Source organism: Schistocerca serialis, chromosome 3, assembly GCF_023864345.2.
Source record: "Schistocerca serialis cubense isolate TAMUIC-IGC-003099 chromosome 3, iqSchSeri2.2, whole genome shotgun sequence".
NCBI classification, from domain to species: Eukaryota; Metazoa; Arthropoda; class Insecta; order Orthoptera; family Acrididae; genus Schistocerca; species Schistocerca serialis.
The window spans coordinates 992,295,225-992,313,675 of NC_064640.1; the positions used below are offsets into that span (position 1 = coordinate 992,295,225).

At 43.9% G+C, this 18,451-nt stretch overlaps 1 pseudogene; it reads left to right on the forward strand.

Moving 5' to 3' along the window:
- Positions 1–16,270: 16,270 nt before the first annotated feature.
- On the forward strand, positions 16,271–17,451 carry LOC126471356 (protein DEK-like; annotated as a pseudogene).
- The last annotated feature ends 1,000 nt before the right edge of the window (positions 17,452–18,451 follow it).

An 18,451-nucleotide genomic window follows, 5' to 3' on the forward strand; every position in this document is an offset into this window, starting at 1 on the left:
TTGATCCAGTGGGACTGATCCATCGTTCAGTAATCCTTTGATTTAAAAATTCCCGCACTTCCAGATGACAGTGTGGCTGTGCCCAATCCTTTTGGTAAACGAAGTCGTTCGAATCAGTATCTAACTGTGGAAAAGGAAGCATATCGAGAGATCTGCTTCCTGTAACAGTGTTTTCGCCAAAGAGTAATGGACCAACACCTTTTCCCGTGAAACTGCACAAAACACATTAAATTTTGTCGAGTCCCTCTCATGGTGTACAACTTCATGTGGTTGTTCTGTACCCCATATTCTCACATTATGACGTTTCACCTTTCCATTTAAATGGAATGTTGCCTCAACACTAAACACTAAGCATGGAAGAAAACTGTCATCCTCCACCTTGCCAAGAAGAAATTACAGAACGCCACACATTGTTGTTTGTCTTCTTCCCGAAGAGCTTGCAGTAGCTGAATTTTGCATGGTTTCATGTGTAAACGTCGACGTAATACACGCCGGACGGACATCGTGGGCATGCTGAACTGCCGAGCTGCACGGCGAACGGATTTCTGCGTACTCCTCGTGAAACTACGGCGGATGCGTTCGACGTCTGTGTCAGACACTCGGGGACGGCCGGGCGATTTACAACCTGTTTCTCGGAATTGTTCATACCATCGTCTAATGCTCTGCGCTGTATGAGGATCCACACCATACCTAGTACGGCTGTCACGCTGAACAGTTATTACTGACTCGCACTGCGCAAAACGTGGAACACAAAACGCTTTCTGATGTCCCGACACTATCTTTACTGGAAACGAAGTGGGCGCACACTACCGCTATCTAGCGGGTACCATGTAACACTCGAGAGTTTGCTCTTTCCAACAGTGCACGTACATTTTTCAAATAACATTATCGTTATGATTTTTTGAATTAGAATGATTCTTTTTGATAAACCCTTTATGAAAGTCCTGTGACTATACCATGTAAAGTGGAATTAACCGACGCTAAACTGTATTTTCTAAAGAAACAGTTGCCTGGAATATTGCAACGTTACTTGTAGACGATTATTACTTTTTCGATTTAGACATAATGCAAGACTTTATCGGAATTTTTAATAAAATCTGAATGTGAAACTACCTAATATCAACGCACGACTTCTGCATGGAAGGAGACTGCTAGGAAAGCAGCAGTATGATTGCGGACACGACAAGACAGCTGGAATAGACTGTTTAACCTGTATGATTTCCAGTCGTAAAGATTTGTAACAAATTTATATGTCAAACCACAAGTCGAGGAGAAAACAAAGTTATCGGTATCCATCTTAAAGATTCTATAAAGTGTGCAGACACGTGACTTTTACGTCTTTTTTGGCTAACGAGCATGGTATTACATGGCTGGAGGCACCAATATGCAACTAGAGAATGGATCGCGTTTTCGACCCAGTGCAGGGCTGTTTAAGTGTATTAGACACCAACAAGCAGTATTTACAATGTGCCAATTGCGTCCATGTGGTGTCAGTTAACTAATAACTTACAGAACAGTTGCTGTGCGGTGTTTAACAACGTTCTGCAATTTGTCTGCTGGGGTAATAAGAACACCCAAAAATTGACTGGTGTGCACGTAAGTTTGTCGGACTCTCAAGACTGAGAAAAGCTTATAAGCTATGCTCTGTCTGCATGCAATTTTAATGTTCTACCTGCAAAATACGTGGAGATTCTTAACTCTGAATCCAACAAAGACAACATAAGAATAACATAAAAGTGTTATGTTAATGCAGGAAAAACGTATTTCCCTCAGTCTAGAAAGTTGTTCTCCAAAATACCGTCAGATATACGCGGAAGCGCCAAAGAAACTCGTATAGGCATGCAAATACAGAGATATATTAACAGGCCAAATATGGCGCTGCACTCGGCAACACCTACTTCAGACAACAAGTGTCTGGCGCAGTTGTTAGATCGGTTGCTGCTGCTACAATGACAGGTTATCAATATTTAAGCGAGTTTGAACGTAGTTTTATAGTCGGCACGCGAGCGATGGGACACAACACTCCGAGATAACGATGAAGTGCCGATTTTCCCTTACAACCATTTCACGAGTGTGCCGCAAATATTAGGAATCCGGTAAAACATCAAATCTCCGACATCGCTGCGGCCGGAAAAAGATCCTGAAAGAACGCGACGAACGACGAATGAAAAGAATCGTTCAACCTGATAAAAGTGTAACCCTTTCGCAAGCTGTTGCAGATTTCGGTGCTGGGCCATCAACAAGTGTCCGTGTGCGAACTATTCAACGAAACATCGTCGATATGGGCTTTCGGTGCCGAAGGCCCACTCGTGTACCCTTGATGACTGCACGACACAAAGCTCTACGCCTCGCCTGGGACTGTCAACAGCGACATTGGGCTGCTGATCACTGGAAACATGTTGCCTGGTCGGACGAGTCTCGTTTCAAATTATATTGAGCGGATGGACGTATACGGGTATGGAGACAACCCCATGAATCCATGGACCCTGCATGTCAGCAGGGGACTGTTCAAGCTGGTGGAGGCTCTGTAATGGCGTGGAGTGTGTGCAGTTGGAGTGATAAGGTACCCCTGATACGCCTAGATACGACTCTAACAGGTAACACGTATGTAAGCCTCCTGTCTGATCACCTGCATCCATTCATGTCCATTGTGCATTCCGACGGGCTTGGGCAAGTCCAGCAGAACAATGCGACATCAGCCGCGAGGGGTAGTCGCGCGGTCTAAGGCGTCTTTTCACGGTCCGCGTGGCTCCCCCGTCGGAGGTTCGAGTCCTCCTCGGGTATGGGTGTGTGTGTTGTCCATAGCGTAAGTTAGTTCAAGTTAGATTAAGTAGTGGTAAGCTTAGGGACCGATGAACTAAGCAGTTTGGTTCGCGACATCCCACACGTCCAGAATTGCTACAGTGTGGCTCCAGAAACACTCTTCTAACTTTACACACTTTCGTTGACCACCAAACTCCCCAGACGTGAACATTATTGAACATATCTGGGATGCCTTGCAACGTGCTGTTCAGATGAGGTCTCCAGCCCCTCGTACTCTTACCGATTTCTGGACAGCTCTGCAGGATTCGTGGTGCCATTTCCCTCCACCACTACTTCAGACATCAAATGGCTCTGAGCACTATGGGACTCAACTTCTGAGGTCATTAGTCCCCTAGAACTTAGAACTAGTTAAACCTAACTAACCTAAGGACATCACAAACATCCATGCCCGAGGCAGGATTCGAACCTGCGACCGTAGCAGTCTTGCGGTTCCAGACTGCAGCGCCTTTAACCGCACGGCCACTTCGGCCGGCACTTCAGACATCAGTCGAGTGCATGCTACGTCATGTTGCACACGATATTAGGCCGAAAGGAATGGGTTGAAGCACGTGTACTACATTAAAGGACACACGGGAAACTGTTCCCACCTGCATCTGCTTGAAAGGATGGTTACGTTGTATCTAACTGGTCGGGACTGGATGTTGTGCATTTACCAACGGAATAACCGTTTTTCAGAGCTTAAAACCGACGGCGTAACAACATTTAATGGCCACTCATTTGCAAAAGATGTAAACTTTAAGTTCTATACGTAAATTCCAGAAAAATGTGCGGTAGAAGACCTGGGAGCGTACACCCAGGAAAATGTGGACATATATAACAACAGTAATACGTTAGAAATATGAGGAAAGATTATAATCGCCGAATTCCGTCGCCCAGAAGAACTCGTGGAGGGAAGAGAGCCAGTTGTTGAATCCATAAAAGACATAGTTTACGAGATATGCTTTGGAATACGAGAACATTTTTTCTTTGCACCTGTGAAATTGCTGATTGGAGAAAGAATTAGAAGAGTCTAATGTAAAATTAAACTATACGATCAAAATTAAGGTGGCTGTTACTAAAACCAAACCAAGCAAAACTAAAGAAAGAGTTTTTTCTGTCTATAAATATAAGTGTAGGAACTAATAACGATTTTGTACAAGAATATTTGTTTTCAAATTCTCTATACCCTGCCGAATAAAACATACAAAGAAAAATACTGCTATTTACGAAGGTCTGTTTATTTGGGATGTGGGTAATTGGATGACCTTGAAAAGTAGTTGAAACTGGATAGTTGTAGGCAAGGCAATCCTCGTTTCTTACGTATATCACAAGCACGACTGATGCGAGAAGTGTGATTGAGGGTGTGTACGTCTCCGACTTAAAAAGACATATAAAATCCATTAATTTCCTAACAGGCTGAACAGCAGTCCCCAGACTTCGTTCTAGTTGGTATACAAGCAACTCGAACAGTGGATATACACTGACGATGCTTTCTTAGAGCAGCGCAGTAGTGTAGAATGAAGTAGTTTTATCATTTTAAAGTTGGCCTCCATAGTGATTGGGGTAGGAAACTTACATGGTGATTGTGTTTCTGATGTTGGACAAATACGGTATATCCTGCATTAAGAGTATTAAGAGCGTTGCATTCTGCACGGCTAATACTTCAGAAACCGTAAGGCTTTAACAATATAGCACTTCTAGGTTCAGAAACGTGTAACTATCGGAGCGTGTGTTTATGCTCTACGACATTTCTCTCATGTCGGTAACTTCCTGTTATTGACTCCAGACAGTAGAATAATGCTTCAGAATTGATAGCACAGTCAATTACCGTGAAATGTTTCAAACACCGTCCGTCTGGAGCTCCATAATGTGCAAAACACTTATTTCATCTTAACCGTCTGCTGTATCACCGCAACACTCTCATGTCTATAATACATTGATAATAGGTGCTACCTTCCTTGACACGCACTAATCTGGATAGATCTTGTGCGTTTGGATGGGTGTCGTGAATAAGATTCGTGTTGCAGGGAGGACTGCTCAAGGATAATGTGGGAGTGTTCTGTTATTTTCCAACTATATCCTACGTATGCGAGAATACTCTGTGACACTGATCCACACAAGCGAAAGACTGGCGGTTGTAATCGCAAATTCTGCCTGTAATTGATGCGCTGGAAATATGTAGCTAACGTAATGCATCGTTATAGGATGCTGTGTGGTGCACTTTGATGTATATGGCTGAATAGACATACTACACAGTCATCTATCTGTATTCGCAGTCTAGTTTACGATGTCTGCAATGTTGTGAACGAGTGATTTGGTGATGATACAGAAAATGGGAACCATTCTGCCATGTCACTGGCAGTCGTGAGATTACGCAACCAAAGGTAAAATTGCTGAAACTGTTCATGCCGTCAACCGCATTGTGTATTACCATAAATTAACCACATATCAACAATGTGTTTCCCATCCAGTCCAGCCACTGGTACGCTTTTGATTACTGCATAATCACTGACTGACACCATTGGTTGAGATGGTTCAGACAGTTGTTTGAAAGCATTCCTCAATGCTGCAGACTCGTCCTATATCCATATGCTGTGATGTCCTCTAATTGTTTCAACTTCTTGTACTTTTTTCCACCAATAAGGTAGCAGTACCTCCTTTATTTCTACCACCCCCGCCCCCCAAGTGTTGTGAATGACACCTTCCAATGATGGTTAGCACCGTAACAGTAATCATGTATACTTTTGGAAAATTAGGAAACTATCCTCTTTGAAATGGAACACCAAGATATCTGTTACCCCGTCACTGTGGAAGATGAGATTAACTGTATAGGTCATCACCTTCGGATAGCTGTTGGAAATGCTCTACAATACCGCAAACTTTTCCAGTTTCCATATGTTGTGGGTCTTCCACATTTTTCTCAATGAGAAACATCGCCTCTGTGTTTTATTTCTACCAACCACCGTGTTGTCGGAGCCGCATAGTTTACAACATGCAATGTTCACGATTCTGTGAGAGCCAAAGAATCGAATCGTGTTAATGTCGGTTTAACAGCTGGTACAGACCTCAGAGTCATGGTAGAGAAACAAAGCGTATAAAGCTGTAGTCGTACACTGCTTGGATGTGTTACAGCAAAAAGAATGATGTATTAAACTGCTAGTGAAGGACTAGTTCAGGAAGTTTCTCTTGTGGTTGGTAGTCTGTTGGATACAGTCTTCCTTCAGTAGAGTGGACAAAACATTATGTAGATCTTTGCAAGTGGCTTCGAGCACTGGCCACATACTTCAATGGAGCAATACATGTATATGTACTATGCACAGTGTCCACACAAAGACAGCATTTGTTTTATCGATATATCTGAAGAGAGGCTCTGAGCACTATGGGACTCAACATCTGACGTCATCAGTCCCCTACAACTTAGAACTACTTAAACCTAACTAACCTAAGGACATCACACACATCCATGCCCGAGGCAGGATTCGAACCTGCGACCTTCCGGACTGAAGTGCCTAGAACCGCACGGCCACCACGGCCGGCTCTGAAGAGAGAGATGTGGTAAAATCTTATAGGAGGTCCTATTACAAGGAATGGTATTACTGGTTACATTTTGGATGCAGATAGTTCTCTGAAAACTACTCCAATTTTGCTTATAACACTAATAGAAATTGGCTGTAACTATTCTTGTGGAGTCACGACTGTTTTTATTATTATCGCTGCGACTACATGTTTAAAAATAGGCGTTACCACCAGTCCTGTGTTATTTCATACTTCATAACCTCTAATTATAAACTAGACACCACTTGAATCCTAGCTCATTTTGGAACCTAGAAATGATAGTGTTTTTCCTGATATTTGAGTAGATTGCATGAAACAGGCCGTGATGATCAAATTGCTTACAAATATATAATGCAAAAATCTGCTGTATGGTAGAAACTTTAGACACATGTCGGTAGAGGGGAGTTAAGGAGCAAAAATGTCGAATGTAAGCGTGCAGGTGGTAATTGGTTTTGATGTAATGGAAGCGAGAGAGATGGGGTTAAATCTTAAGGAGGTTCTATTACAAGACAGGCGCTCATGATTTGTTTCGTAAATGCTAGTGTGATACAGCTTCACGTCAGAAAAACGAGGCTTGACACAGTGTTCAAAACAGCAACGCTGTCTTGAATTATATCTTGTTGTTGTCGAACATGAAATTATAGTGTTTTTTTCCACATGTGAGCAAATGACGAGAAAGATTGTATTATTTAACGTTATTTCATGAGCCTGAAATGTTTGTAATACACATATGCGTAACAGTTTATTTACAGACACTGATTTGAATGCAGGAGACACTCCCAGGTCATGTAATTTATCCACCGAGCTGAAAGAAATTGCTTAATTTAGATGCTTTCCTTTTTCTGGAGTTTTGATTCATGCACTTTTCTTGACTCTGGTGACGGTATCGAAATAATGAGGACATTCTGTGGTGATCGGTAGTTCTTGCAGCAAAATAATTGAAGCTTATTTCCCAATTTCATGCAGGTTGGACATGTATATGGGGTGTATAGCTTTATCTTTGAAGTTTGGTTATATGTAATTGGTGGTGGTGCACTTCATTGGATGTCACAAATTAATGAGATGTGAATTGTAGCCTACAGTCGAACATAAAAACTAACCGATTTCGCTCACAGAACTAAAATAAAATGGACTGCTCCTATTTTCGTGAAAGAGGGTGTTTATTATCGTAGCATACATTTTTCCTTTTTAATAGATGCTCTCTTACAGGGGGTGCATTGATGTTAAATAAAAGTGTTGTCCATCACCGAATGGCAGGCACTTGCGTGGGAGCAATGTGAATGACGGTCCAGTGTGTGTGTGTGTGTGTGTGTGTGTGTGTGTGAACTTTAGGCAGCTGCGCTCCAAACAGGGAGCGCCATGTGGGTCAGTGCAGGCTTCATTTATCTCCTATTGTTTCGTTGGCCTTATGTGCTTTTGCGTTTGAGAGGGAGGGAGGGAGGGAGGTTGGAGGAGGTAAGACGGCCTGAAATTTTCAGCAGTTTGTGATCATACATATAGGAGAACACACGTCCAATTACCGCCCCCTCTGCAATCTCTTGGGCTAACGATTTTCCCGAACACATGCGCTGCACTGCGACCCAGTCATTATGAGTGCTGGTGTATTTTTTACAATTTCGATGTGCAATTAGAGCAGTAATGCAGGTATCTGTAGCAAATTCTGATGTCAAACAGTGATAGATACAGTTCTCGCTGTTTGTTTGCAGGTAATACACTTATTAAATTCCTCTGTGTTCAACACCAGCATCTTATTAGTTGATTATATTTCCCTCCAAAAAAAAAGATAAAGAATGTACCTCACACTGTAGCCTTTTTCTCACCAGCTTGTAGGCGAACGGTAGAGTTTGAGTGCGTCTGCTACTAGTCTCGAGTGGCGCTGTGAATTTGTTTCCCAGCAGGGTAACACCAGTTGTATGACATCGTCAATTTTTGAACTGTATTGCGATTTTAGTCCTTGCATAGCCCTATGCGTATAGTTGTGTAATTAGGACTGATCTTTATGATTAATTACATACTTAAGATTGATCTTGACTTCAGTTTCTCAAACAAAATAAATGAAATACACTAAGCTAACATTCCTATCCTGTATCTGGGCAGTTTACACATGTTGGGGGCTTCACTTGGGCTTTCCACCCTGAAGGACCAGGGTATGAGTCCCAGAAAGGGTACCACCTTTTTTAATTTCCCACAAATTTCCGGATGGGGCTGGGGTGCGTTCGTCAGCACAGCCCTGGGACAAAGAAAATTCCACCAAAATTCGAAATTCCCAGAAAAATTCGAAATTTCTGCCAAAATTCAAAACTCTCACCAGAATTCGAAATTAATGCCAATAGGATAGGTGGAGGAGGTGTCGGGGCGAGGAGAGGTATGGGTGTGGTGACCACATGCATCTGAGGAAAACACATGACATCATCTGGGGTAGGGGTATTTGTGGGTGAGGGTTGGGGTGGGTGGAGTGGGGGGTAATTAATTATTCAGTTTCATTAATTTGCATATCAAAATTGCAGCAGCACCCCCGTCACCCGACTACTGGTAGCCTGCAACAGACATCTAACTGACGTGATGCGTACTACACTGAGGTGACAAAAGTCATGGGATAGCGATATGCACATAAACAGATAGCGGTAGTATAGCATACACAAGGTAATAAAGGACAGTGCATTGATGGAGCTGTCATTTGTACTCATGTGATTCATCTGAAAATGTTTCCGATGTGATTATGGCCGCACGATAGGAATTAAGGGACAACGAATGCGGTATCGTAGTTGAAGCTAGAGGCATGGGACATTCCAGTTCGGAAATCTTTAGGGAATTCAGTATTGCGAGATCCACAGTGCCAAGACTGTACCGAGTATACCAGATTTCAGGCATTATCTCTCACCACAGAGAATATAGCGTTTGCGCAGAGCTGTCAGTGCTAAGAGACAAGAAATACTACGTGAAATAACCGTAGAAACCAACGCAGGACGCTCAACGAACGTATCCTTTAAGATACTGAGGCGAAATTTGGCGTTAATGGGATGTGGCAGCAGGCGACCGAGGCGAGTGCCTTTGCTAACAGCACACATTGTCTGCAGCGCCTCCCCTGTGCTCGTGACCATTACAGGTGGACCCAAGACGACTGGAAAATCGTGGATTGATCAGATGAGTCCCAGTTTCAGTTTATAACAGCTGATGATAGGATTCGAGTGTGGCGCAGACCCCACGAAGCTATGGACCTAGGTTGTCAACGAGGCACTTTGCAGTCTCATGGTGGCTCCATAATGATGTATGCTGTGTTTACGTGGAATGTATTGGTCCTCTGGATGTTCGGTTACTTGAAGACCATTTGCAGCCATTCTTGAACTTCATGTTCCCGAACAACGATGGAATTTTTATGCGCGACAATGCGCCATGTCACCGGGCGAAAATTTGAATAACTTTCTGGACATTTCCAGCAAATGGTTTGGCCACCCAGATCGCCCAACATGAACCCCACTGAACAATTGTTACATACAGGGTGGAGAAAAATTGTGTCACGAAATTTTAACCCAGGATAGCTGGTGCCAGTAGGAACCAAAATTACTAATGTCGTGTAGCTCAACATCGCACCATTTTCAAACTACAGAAAGTTGGCACCACGCGCTGCGATTGACCGTGCGATTGCTCTGTTGCCGGATACTCTGGACAACGCATGATCACGAATGCTTTGCCTGCCGGAGATCGCCATGTATCCGAGGCGGCCTGCACGCTTGGTGGTAGCGCGACAGTCTTCCACTCTGGTGGCCTGCGGGCAAATCCGCCGAGTTCCTCACACGTCCATCATGATAAGACGTACTGGGAACAAACCTGCCAACAGCTGTTAGTTCGCGTACACAAAGTCTTTTACAAATTGTGTGGGACCTGAAAAGGGTCATTTTTGTAGCTAGGACATGTTTACTTAAAGCAGGTGCTCGAACTGGCGACTCTCAGACGCGACACAACAGCAAGACGTATTCGACACGTGTGCGTATCACATTGGGGCAGTGACGGGGCGAGGGAGGTTTGCATGTGTGAAGCGACACCCATAGTGCTGGCCGCCAACCGACGGACGGCAACAGGGCAATCCCACGGCCAATCGGAGTTCGTGGTGCCAAGTTTCCGTAGTTTAAAAATGGTGCGTTGTCGACCTACACAACATTAGTAATTTTGGTTCCTACTGGCATCAGCTATCCAGGATGAAAATTTCGTGACACAATTTTTCTCCACCCTGTGTAGTCGAGAGGTCAATTCGTCCACAAAATCCTGCTCCGTCAACACTTTCGCCATTATTGAAGCCTGTAGAGGCAGTATGACTCCATATTTCTGAAGTGGAGTTCTAACGACTTGTTGAGTCCATACTACGTCGAGCTGCTGCCCTACGCCGGGCAAAAGAAGTATTAGGAGGCACCCCACGACTTTCGTCACCTCAGTGTGGCATCAAGAGGGACACTACGAGGAGAACGAATTTCCCCAGCCTTCTGTCGTCATTGTCATATAGATCTAGTACCTGGCGTGATAGTATTGGGTACCCAACATAATCACTTCTGGTATTCAAAGCTGGTAATATGGGCAGCATCATTTCTAACGTGTTAAGGCTAGTGGTTGCTCGCTGTCTGGGAGGTCACCGTTGTGTTATCTTTCAACAACAAATCGTTAGACAGCATGTTGCTCATATTTTACTAACCTACCTAGATAAAGAGAGCGTTCGACTTTGCACTGGCCAGAATTTTCTTCAAAACTCTCACGTGCTATAGATATCTCGCCAAGCGTTGCACGGCATCACTGGTAAGCCTCTACAACTGACTGACTCTGACATAGGGTCAAAGCTGCATGTAAATACATATCTGGCATCCAAGCTCAGTTTGTTTCGATGACCAGTCGGGATAGAGCCACTGTTGCTACAAGAGGTAGCAGCTCCGTCTACTAAACTGCATACCCTGTATACTACCAAATAACCTGCTAATTTAATCGCTAATTTTTCTCGATATCTGTACATGCACAGTAAGAAAAATTTCGTTATTTCCCGACTTTCATGATGTTTTTTTAATGGCCAGCAATGTACGATGCCCTAGTCAAAGGGCTTAAAAACTCATTGATCGTAAGTGTGAGCACTCGCACCTGCTGATGCTCCTGCAGTTGCAGCGAGGTGGAGAATGAGGGAAATGCGCACGCACAGTATGGTCGCTACAACAGTGAAGTGGGACCTACGACGGACATATTCATTAGGACACCGCGTCGAAATTTGACGTTAGTGGGCCATGGCAGCGGACGACGCGAGTACCTCTGCTAACAGCACGACGTCTGCAGCGTCTCTCCTGGGCTTGTGAACATGTCGGTAGGACCCTAGGCACTGGAAAACCGTGGCGTGGTCAGATGAGTCCCATTGCAGTTGGTAGGAGCTGATGGTAGGGTTCGAGTGTGGCGCAGACCCGACGAAGCCGTGGACCCAGGTTGTCAACAAGGCACTCTTCAAGCTGGTGGTGGCTCCATAATTGTATGGGTTGTGTTTGCATGGAATAGACGGAGTGCTCTGGACCAACTGAACCTATCATAGACTGGAATTGGTTATGTTCGGCTACTTGCAGACCATTTGCAACCATTCATGCTCCCAAACACTGATGCAATTTATATGGATGACAACGTGCCATATCACCCGGCCACTGCTGTTCGTGATTGGTTTGAAGAACATTCTGGACCGTTCGAGCGAATTATTTCGCCATCCAGATCGCCCGACATGAATCCTATCGAACATTCGCGGGACATAATCGAGAGGTCAGTTGGTGCACAGAATCCTGCACTGGCACTCTTTCGCAATTATACATGGCTATGGAGGCAGCATAGCTCAGTACACCTGCCAGTTACTTGAGTCCACACCACGTCGAGTTTTCACTGTACGGCCAGAAAAAGGAGGTCCGACAAGATATTAGGAGGTATCTCAGTACTTGTGACACCTCACTGTGTAATGAAACGAATAAATAACGTTCATTTGACTACGACAGATCTTCATAGAAAACGTATTGCCTGTGAGCAACGAGTACTCGACCCTCTACCCCCTCCATCGTTATAGATAACACTGTGGGAGACGAGCAAATCGATACTGGTAGAGAAATTTAGAATGTGTCTCCATGCCCTGTCGCAATTATTTTAAGCTTCAGGGCATCACATTTTGGGCACTGGAACGTTTTTCATTTTCCCATTCATTTGCGCTACAAATCATGATTTATTTCCGAACATGACTGGCGCTCCGTCTGTAGAAACACAAACTAGTAAACTCCATGACAAACCTGTATTTTCCACACTTTCTTCAACGCTGCTAAGAATGACACATGCAGCTGTGTACCACTGATATCTACACTTTCAATACTATCTGCTAAGGATCTCATACCACAAAGAAACTCTCTAACATAGGACGGGCAAGTGTTCTGTAGGCAGTCTCTTTAGTGGATTTTTAGCATCGTCTTAGTGTTCTGCCAATCAAACGCAGTCTCTGGTTCACCTTCTTCTCGACGTTTTCTAATTGTATGTTCCAACTAAAGTTGTTCATACTTGTAATATCTAGGTGTAACATTCCCTAGGCCGATGTACCACTTTGTAACATCCCCGCTGCGGAATGACAAACCTTAACGCTGGACTGTGTGTTACGGTAAGCAGTAGATGTACAGGGGTGCGTGGCAGGTGCTCTTTGTGACTTATTTGCGCAGTGGCAGCATAGTCAGCCTCCACACATTCTGGACCTGTAACCTTACCTGCACTTACCCACAGTTCAGCCGTTCGTACGTTATTCGGCACCTTTTGGGTTCTGGACTTAGCAAATACGTAGAACTAAGGTTCGGAGAGGAATTTCGATGCTACTAAATAATGCAACGCAACTCTGATAAAAGCAGCTATATTCTAGAGACACGTTGGCCTCAAAATTCTTTGATACAAATTATGACACAAAACTTGCAAAATCGTAGTTTACACGCCAGATAGAGGTCAGACGGATATTCCCCTCTAAGTGGGTTCAAGACCACTGTCGCATAGCGATTGTATTTGCTTGTTGTCTCAACCAAACTAATCCCAGTTGTGATCGTACAACTCACTCAACTGCCACGCGGGTCTTTTAATGCACAAGGCCAGGATCTTGTATTACCGGATACCACAGAACTCAGTCTTTCGTAAACTTCATACCTCACATAGAAATAAGCACGATAATAACTGTTCTGTATGGTGCAACGTGCCTTAAGGGGGCAGCAGCGGCTGCCCGCCGTCCAGACGAGGGAAGAGGGCCGTGACCGCCAAGCAGCGCGCACGCTTCTGCAGCTGTGTTTCTCAGTGTAGTCTACAAATACAGTCGTTTATGTACTTTAATGTCAACCGCTCTTCCTTTGCAACGAGTGAGATGCATTCGTTTGGACTGTGGAAGGAGCGAGGCAGCACAGAACTTACCGCGCGTTTTGTGGCTGCCTACATTTTGGTCCTCCGGGCCGGATATAACTAGTCGAACATCTTCCAGTACAAACGTTATGTGCTTTGATTTGCACGTACCGCGAATTACGAGTATCCGGGTTATCGTGGCTTTTTGTATGATTCTTCGAGATTACCGTACGCTCCGCATGTCTCTCAGGCATCAGCAGTGATAGACGTCCGTGCTAGAGCTCTCCACGGTACGAACGCCGTGAGAATAATGCTGTGAAGTGCACTTGAAGCCAGCAGACGATGTAACACAGCCGACAACACGACTGCAGTGCATCAGTGGGCGCCGTCCGTCGCCGTCTCCGCCAGCAGCTGCAGCCCAGTCAGCGCTCTACAGGCATCGTCGTCCTGCTCTGTGAGCAGCCTGGTTCTATTTCCTTAATCTATTATCCTTTCTGCTAGTCTCCTGAAACATGGATCCTGTGGAGAAACGACATTTCGTTAAGAAAAGGGCAGTTATCAATCACGAGTGTCTAGACTCTCCACATTTATTAATAGCTTTCGAGAAGGATTCAATCTCAACGACATCAGAGTAAGGCAGTCACTGCTAAATACAAGCAAGAATGAATACAACGACATCCAAACTCACTTAGAGATTAACGATGTAGAATAATCTCATGATGTAGACAGGGAGTCTTTTGAAAACTTGTGCTTAGATCTAGAATCGAGGATAGCGGCACTGCTCCAGTCAAATGTTGTGTTACCACCTAAGTCTGCAAGTTCGTGCAGTGCACGTGAAATAAAGCTACCAGCAATTTCATTACCAAAATTGAATGGCAACATAGCAGAATTCGTGTACTTCTTCGATACCTTTAAGGCATTAGTTATTAACAATGAAGCCTTAACTGATATCCAGCGATATTATTATTTATTGTCATGTGTGTCTGGTGAACCTCGTAAGCTGGTTGAAAACTTACCGATTACAGAAAGTAACTTTAAGATTGCATGGGATTTGATCGTTCAAAGGTATAACAATCCCAAGTTAATTGTTGATTTACATGTAAAGGAACTTCTGAATCTGCCCAACGTCAAAATTGAATCTGCTAAGGACTTACGGATGTTAATTAATCAGCTAATGACAAATCTGAACGCGATTGAGCTCATGAAGGTCGGCATACCACTGCATGAAATACTGCTATCGCACATTTTGTTGGATCATATTAGTGTAACTTTGACGAAACAGTGGGAATGTAGAACAGCTGATACCACGTTTCCGTGTCAAAGATCTGGTGGTATTTCTAGAAACCAGCTGTCAGACGTTAGAGCTCAATCATCCAGACAAAATGCTGCCCCAGTCCCAGCAGCCGGCCGCGAAGCATGCTAAGGCAGGAGGGAACAGTTTTCGACGTACATTTCTCGCGACTGCTCCCGATTGTGCATTCTGCAACTCAGCACATAAGGTAAGTAGGTGTCCTAAGTTCAAAGAGAGCGACACTGCTAGCATAATAGACTTCGTGAACAGACAAAAACTTTGTTTCAACTGTCTGGGCGCGAAGCATAGGCAGAAGGAATGCCGTGCCGGTAACTGCCGCATTTGTAACAAGCCCCACAACATATTATTGCACAAGGAACAAGCTCGTAGTAGTGACAGTAGAAACCGAGAAGCGGATGAACAACAACAGCAAACATACTGCACAGTGATAGGAGACCTCCAACGCGCAGAAGTATTATTATCTACTGCACTTGTACACATCGCCGACAAAAATGGGGCCGGCCGGAGTGGCCGAGCGGTTCTAGGCGCTGCAGTCTGGAACCACCCGACCGCTACGATCGCAGGTTCGAATCCTGCATCGGGCATGGATGTGTGTGATGTCCTTAGGTTAGTTAGGTTTAACTAGTTCTAAGTTCTAGGGGACTGATGACCTCAGAAGTTAAGTCCCATAGTGCTCAGAGCCATTTGAACCCACCACAAAAATGGGAAGTTGTACAAATGCAGGGCACTTCTTGACAGTGCCTCACAAATGAACTTTATGTCTAGGAGCTTAGAAGATCGGATGGGACTACAGCTCAGTCGGCATTCGATACCAATAAGTGGCATCAGCGACGCTCAAACGGCAGAATCGTCGCGCGTTTGCGGTGTGTACATTTCCTCAAGAATTGCTGACTACGTCACACATGCTGTCTGTGCATTACTGCCGCGTATAACAGGGCCACTGCCAACAACATCCCTTGAAACCTCCACCTGGCAGCTTCCTAAGCACCTAAGGTTAGCAGACCCATCATTTAACAAACCTGGTGAGATCTTCTGCTTGGAGCATCGACCTTTTTTGATGCACTGCAGCCTGGTCAAATGAAAAGAGATAACCACTCAACCTTACGGGACACATCATTTGGTTGGATTGTGTCAGGAAAGATACCTCCTCATTCAGTTAAGTCCAGTGCTCGAAGAGTACTGTCATGTCTTGCACGCAATACCAACCTTAACATTCAGGTAGAAAGATTCTGGCAGCGAGAAAAAATGAAATCTGTTTCTGTGCAAAGAAAAGAAGAGAGTGAAGAAGAGGATGGTGGTGAGGATGACGCGGATGTTGACGGAGAAAACAAGTCGGGGGATGAAACAGTTCCATTGCTGGATCAAAGCCTGGAAATATCAGAGAGAAAGAAGGTGGAAAGACTCACAGAAGACTTCAATGAGCTTAAAGAAACGGAGGCAATTAAAATACCAAAAGGCAAAGGAACTCCCGTGGGTGAGATACCAAGAACTGGCGCATTTATCAAGAAATTCAAGGCTGATGCTCTAAGGCAGCTTCACAGAGTTCTGTTCAACAGAGCTGGGAAGGTCACTCTTGTGAGAAACAACATACGGGAATTCTGTGGGTTTGACTTTGGCGAAAGGTCAGACCAGTACGAAAAGAAGAAACACATTCTGAGCAGGATGGAAGTGAGTGTCTTGAAAACAATTTGGTGTATTTTAGACTTTGAGAAAAAGAGAAAATGTGATGAACTTGTAGAGAGAATTTCAACATTTATGTCAGAGCCCGTAAGCTCTGGAGGGCCTGTTCCTGACGGCAGACCAAAGCGCTCTACAGCCCAAAAGACCAACAACAAAAGATATTCAGAATCGGAAAATGAAACAGAGAAAAGAACACCTCGTTCAAAAAGGCAAAAGCGCATAGAAAGAGCTTAAGGGAAGATTCATCATATGGCGAAGACAACATGGATTGAGAAAAAATGACCTCCGAAATCAGAAAATAAAGCAACAGACAAAGAAAATGAAAGGGACAAGGAAGATGTGGAAGATGAACCTGATGAAGAAGCTAGCAGTGATGATTCAGAATCCAAGTCAAAATCAAAGGAAGGTCGCAGAAGCCAATCTAAAAAAGACATCCAAGAAGGCTAATGCTAAAAAGACTCCAAACAAAATGTCTGAGAAAAAATCTTCAGCTATAAAACGGAAATCCTCTCGTAAGAGTGATGACGGGTCTTCATCTGAAGACGAATCCCTCTCAAAAAAGACCAAGGCACCACCTACAGATGGAGAAAAAGTCGTATGTCAAGGAATTTTTGGAAGGAGCTAACCTCGAAGAAATTACAATGAAGACTGTTTGTAAACAGGTATATGCTCATTATCCACATTTTGACCTGGCACACAAGAAGGATTTCATTAAAGTAACAGTAAACTCATTGATATCTGCATGAAGAATTTGCTGCTGCAAGTTTTAGTGATTATTGTACTTGCACTTCACTTGAATCTTGCAGAATACTATTCAATTTGAAATAAAAATGATCACATCAATAAAATGTTATTTGACTTGGTTATTTGATGTGGTTTATAAAGTAACAAGAAACAATCTCTTGCAGTTGCAAAACCAAAAAACTTTAATAGAAATACCACGGAAATGAGTGCAGATGTCTATTGAATTGTGGATATTTGTCCCAATGTTTCAACATTCTACATTAATAGAACTGTATACTTTTAAGAGCAATTTTAGATTACTTTTATTAACGGAAGTCTTTTCATTTTAGTGATAAATTTTAGAAGATTATTATGAACGTAATATTCCAGAGAAGCTATAACTCGTCAGTTTCTTCAGACCTTGATGTTCCATACTTAATGAGAGATGTATAAACAACCTTAGTTGGCAACCCACCCAGAGGCATAGTGGAAACCTAACAGCAGGAGAACTTCACACAGCATCAAAGGCAGTCACTCGCATGCTGCAACAGCAAGATTATCACAAGGTAATTAAAGAATTACAACATGGCCGACCAATCCCCAAGAAAGGCAAACTGAACTCACTTCATCCCTTTCTGGACGAGGAACATTTGTTAAGGGTTGGCGGCAGACTGGAACGATCAAAAGTTTCTTACAGTCAGAAGCATCCCACGACTCTTCCTCCGAAGCATCATGTCACTAAACTAATAGTCACGAGCGAGCATCTTGGTTTGTTGCATACAGGATCTCAGCTGCTGTTAGCAAGCCCCCTGACAACCTAGACGAATTCTCGTACCTTACTCCATGCCATTTTCTTATTGGTGAACCCTCAACAACTATACCAGAGCCAGGCTTGCTTTCAAAGCCATCATCCAGGTTGTCAAGATGGCAGCTCATCCAGCAGTACAAGCAGGACTTCTTTAAACGGTGGTCAAGGGATTACCTGTCACAACTGCAACAGAGAACTGACTGGTGATCAACAAA